The following is a 5590-nucleotide window of genomic DNA, read 5'->3' as shown; positions in this document are numbered from 1 at the left end:
ATGTTTCTACAGTTTGTTAAAATACGGTATTTTACGAAACTAAAAACTCCACACTAGAAGCAGGTTCGAGGCTTACGATACCCGCCGACAAGTATTTTCACTAGCATTAAGCTGCTTTGGCAGTCAATAGAAGACATTCGGTATAACCATTCCCAATAAAAGTGGGTTTCTGTTACCTTCTTTCTTACTTAAACTCTGAATCTTGAATAATCATTATATTTAGTATATGTAATATTTAGTTCACATTACTAATGAGCAGTTCTAGCTCCTAATGTCGTAATAGAAAAATAGAACAGAAGTTGGCAAGTGAACAAAATTTGTTCGTGGTTAGTTGAAGTCGAGGATCTTAAAAACTTACCATAGAAGTCTTGCGCTCCCACTTGAACAAAACATTTGGCAACTCCAAGAATTAAATTGCAACTCCCATCTGCAATTTCTCGCAGTAGCTATTCGAACTCGAACGGAATTGATCTGAAAAAATACGTTTTATTAAATACAGGAAAGTTAGATTTTTGTGCAAATTATACAAAATGGGTTTAAAGAAAAAGATCTTGACCCGAAACAAGATGTCAATCTAAACAGCAAAATTTTGCAGAAAGCGGATACGATTAAGTATAAATGAAATTTCTTTCCAAGGAGTGTTCAAAACTGAATTTGAGCTTTTATTCCATTAAAAATTCAAACGAATCTCGATTAAGTTTTCTTTCATCAAGTTTTTACACACTCACGCGAAGTTGATTATATCGTCTAATTATATGCTAAAACCAATTTTTTAGGTTCACACAGATTTGAATTTCATAAAATAGGCCAATGGCCTCAATCCTTCAGCTGCGTATCCCGCGATTACCATGGTTTGGCGTTTAGTACGTTCTGTTGCATCCCGAGTTTTTCGCAGTTTAGAGTTATTTTTACGACTTCAGATTATTATGTTATCGCGTAACATGGCATCAGTTCACTTCCTTCGAAAAGTAATTGAACTTATTTGCAAAAGTTGCATCAAAATAGCGATTTTAAATTACGCAACGAGATGGTTAGCATCTTGCCATACTTTCTCATAACAATTTTGAACCTTGAACCAAAGAAAAATGAGGCACACTCGTAAGAAAATGTCGGTGTAATTGTCATGAATTATACCCGTGGAGCGACTAGTGCAAACGTGTGCATCACGAGTTTGATTCGGGAAACAGATCGGGCCATATATATTCACTTCAATATCGAGTATCAACTTTTTGCATCATTTAATCATAAAGATGAATAGACCATGAAATTGTATTGTTACTGCATCTTTATGCCAACGAACAATCCAACTTACAATTTCATATTTTATTTACAAAACGAAATTTGCCTTTAGATCCGTTTTTACTATGTCCTTCTGACAATGACATTTGATTTAATCATTTGTATTTTGGTGTATAGTATATATAAAAAATAAAAGAATTTTGACACCCAGATGGGCTGTATCTTAACAAGCACAATTTTTCAAATTTCAGCTCGTATTCAATTTGTGTGCATCAGCTCCTACTGACTGCGGCAGGGATTGATCGAGTCAAATGGTGTGGCAGGAGGTTAAAACAAAGATATCAGCATGCAATTTTGGAAGAACTGAACGTCTTTGATCTTAACCGGAAAATGAAATACCGTCCATACAATGAACTTCTGTCAGATGAACTTTGAATCAAAGTAATTGACTATTTTCTAAAACATTGAAATAATTTCAATTAACTGACAGTGAAAGGTTTCGGGGAATAGATTTAAGGCGTTATTTATCATAAACTGGCGTCAAGAAATATTTCCAGATCGGAAAGTTAAAAATCCACATTAACTTCCCATTACAAAAATCCATTAAAAAATGTGCGAAATTCTTACAAATAGCCAATTACTTTAATCCTGTTCATTTAACTCTAAATGCAACAATAAAAAGACATCTGCTCAGTTTCTCACCTTGGCCAAGTAGTTCGAGTAGCTTCCTCTATCAAGAGATTATATAGAATATGAACTTTCAAACATCTTGTTTTCTTAGTTGAGCTGCATGGGTAGAACCCGATATGAACTCCGATGTAAACTTGCAACTCGCTTTAAATCCAAACGGGGCAGTAGCTTGAAGCAATTCGGAGTTCCTGTAAGTAAATTTAAAAGCTAAATATGCAAGAAGTATTTTTACTTTATAAACTTGAAGTTGGATTAATAATTTCGGGAACAATCTAGAAGTTTCTGCAACGATGTTTCTCAAATTTGTGAACTGTCTGTTAAAATTTTCTGGAAGCATTGCGTTTCTCCGAATAAAATGAACTCTTATTTGGGTTTAATAGTTTTTTTTTGTGTTCCACGGAGTTTGCCGCCAATATGGCAACTCGAAAAAGCAAGCCGAATGGTTTTTCTAGTAACCCTACTGATTTGTTTAGGATTCTTTTCGCTTGAGTTGTACAATTACTATAATAGTTATGCAAGAAATTAAAATTAAATTTGATAAATAAACATTTACGAATTTAATTACGTTTTAAAACATTATTGCTAATAAAACATTCAGTGTTCTATTTAAAGTAAACAAATAATTATCCTGTTGCAATTCTTGCAGAATTATTTTATTCAAATTATAATCGTCTGTTAACGAATTTTGTCAGAACAAATAAAACATCTGCTCGAGCTTTCGGAATCGTTTGTCATTTCACACTTTTCATTTTAATATAATCGAACATTCTAAAGGAATTCTATGCAATTTGTTGATCTTTTTGGTTTTTCCGTGATTATTTGATTATTTTGAGTATTCAGTAATCCGAAGTCTGAAAATTAGGATATTCAGAAATATTAAAGATATTATGAAGGATATATTTGAATTCGATGTTTAGATTTCGAAATGTATATATGGCGCCAACAGAACAACGTTTGCATCTCTGAAAAGTTCCGTTTTTTAAGGAAATCGTTCCCTGTTAAAATGAAAGATTAGTCGAATCGAGTAAGTATTTATTCCTTCAAATTTCTTAAGAAAAACAATCTCGAGTAGAGAGGTTATTAGGAAAGGATGTTTTAATTTTTATTTAAACTGTTCCTATTATTCTCAGAATCCTTGTACAATTATTTTATAACGGTTCAATTTTAGAGAATTCATGCATTGCAATATTCCAAAGCACGGTTTACTTCCTCCTGGGGATTCAGTTCGTAAACTTATTTAGAAATTAAGTACGCAAGTATGGGGAATGTTTTAAGTCACGGAATTAATGATATATAGTTAGTGATCATTCTGTGACCCAATAAGCATTTTGTTGTTTAATTTAAGCAGTCGTATGATGCTTTTAGCCCTAATCACACTATTCATCGATCTTAACTATTCATCATAATGTTTAGTAGCGACAACAAATCTGGTCAAGTTAACCATTTGAATAATTAATGAAAATATTAGTTACTTTATTCATAAAAACAAATGAAATTTATATATTAATACTGAACATCAGAAACCAGTTTGAAACCTTTCAGCCAATTCAAAAGTTAAAACATCGACACAATGGTAAACAAAGACAATAGACAGTTATAGAGATAAGAATTCTTTGAACTTGAAATAATATAAATATTCTAAAGCCAAAAAGCTTTCATTCCAATAAAATCTATAAAAATAATTGCTTACCAATAAAAAGGAAGGCAATCGCAGCAACAGGTGTAAATACGTAACATGCTACCACATATATTCGAAAAGTTTCATAGAAAACATTCTTATAAATATATCAAATAAATCAGCTTAGAAACATAACAAAATGTGAAAAAGATCACAGACAGATTTGTCTGTTTTAAAGCATCTTGAATATTTTTTAACCAATCAAAATTGCCTGAATCGATATATTTTTCTGTTTGAACATTTAGAGTTCATTTGCATAAAACTAGTTTCACTTTTTTCGTTTTAATACCTCAGTGGCATAATGCTTGCAGAACTGAGAACATAGAATTGTTAATTTTGGAAAAGATTTCAATGATGGTTTGTAAGGTATACTGGCTTATTGCATTTTAAATCCTGAACCTCGAACCAAATATCTTCAAGTCGATATCTGCTATGTTCTAGATTCATCATTTGACCATGGTTCAAAATGAAGAAGTTCGTCCTAAATTAGCCCTCATATACCAAGATTAAAACTAAATTCAATGAACGTAAATTTATCTTTGAATTTTGTTTATGAACATTATTATCTCTATTAGCCAAGTTTATAAGATGTCATTAATCCAACTATATTATACCCCTAAAATACTCCAAGCAGCTTTAAAACGAAATGCAAATCTAACAATCCATCCCACTGTTCTTGATGAGGAATTTCTGCTAATTTGTAAAATGTTAATAGCATTTTGAAAATGCTATTGATTAATTGTTCTAAGAAACAATTTAAGATTCGAAAGGAAAGCCGTTTCTTATTCATTTTATATCTCATCCTTTATTCATGTATATTAAGTTTTATATTAAAAGAACCAACAGATAGAATAAATTGGAAATATATTGTAAATGGCAAATCTATAGATCCGTATAAAGCACCGATGGACTTCATTGCGATTATTCTCTGAATTTCAAATTGATGTAACTGTATAAAATACTTAGATTCTTCTTCCCAATCATATATCTCATTAACAAACATATTAACGCTCAAAAAGATTAAAAATGATTTCTTAGAGATGACAGAAAACATGATTAATTTGTACAATTTTCAGCTAATTTGTTCACGGTGCTTATTGCTTGTTTATCTGATGTGTCTGATTTTTTTAAACTTGTACAAATAAATTTCTATAACTTTTTAATTAAATCTTTTTGAATTATGAATAAACGAATGTTTCCAAAGTTTAAAGAGTTTTAAAATTTTAAAAATAAGCATTAACTCGAATATTAAAGTTACTGTGAGGAACTCGAATGCTATAATACATGGGTCCGTATCTTGAAGTGTCTTGAAGCAATAGCTTCTGTATCTATGTTTATGCGCTATGTCTAACATTCGTTAAATACTTGGCCAGTGCTTGGGTCTTTTGAGAATATCAAAATTCATAACACAATATCTAAATTTACTTCATAAATGATTTTAATAAAATATAATTCATCAAACTCTATTTCGAGAATAATTTGTTTTCTTTGATTTCAACTAAAAAATGCCTGCATCGATTTCTTTCCATTTTTATTCTTTTAACCTTACACGTCTTTTTGCTCACATATTTAGTACATTTCTCTGATTAAAATATATAATAAAAATTTCATATCGTATTACTTAATAATATTCACTTAGATAATTTCAATATTTTTTTTTTTGTTTTAAATCATTGAATAAAAAGTTGTGTATAATTTTCTGCTCCAAAAAACATTTTGCTTTTCGTTTCATTTTTTAACTTTTAAACTATAAAAACGATAATTTTTACTAATTGTAATTACTTCATCATTTAATAGTTTTGGAAAATTTCTGCTGAAATAAATGAAGAAGAGACGAGATAGTAAGTTTTTGAAATTTAATTTAATACTAAGAAAATATGCTGAAATATCGGTTTATGTACGAAATAAATTTTTGATCACTATCACTATTTCTTTTTTAATGTTTAAATTTTCCAATATCAATTCATTTCTTATCTTATTTAT

General features: G+C 30.0%; 1 long non-coding RNA gene across 1 annotated transcript; it reads right to left on the bottom strand.

Moving 5' to 3' along the window:
• Nucleotides 1-357: 357 nt before the first annotated feature.
• LOC129964206 (uncharacterized) lies at nt 358-3738 on the bottom strand. Its single transcript, XR_008784083.1, has 3 exons — nt 3620-3738; nt 1942-2117; nt 358-471 (listed from the first exon to the last, which is right to left on the bottom strand). It is a non-coding gene; the product is annotated as an uncharacterized LOC129964206 (long non-coding RNA).
• Between the last annotated feature and the right edge of the window lie 1852 nt (nt 3739-5590).

Source organism: Argiope bruennichi, chromosome 3 (genome assembly GCF_947563725.1).
Source record: "Argiope bruennichi chromosome 3, qqArgBrue1.1, whole genome shotgun sequence".
Lineage (NCBI taxonomy): Eukaryota > Metazoa > Arthropoda > Arachnida > Araneae > Araneidae > Argiope > Argiope bruennichi.
Note: the sequence above shows the minus strand (reverse complement) of the source record. Positions and strands in the feature narration are given on the sequence as shown.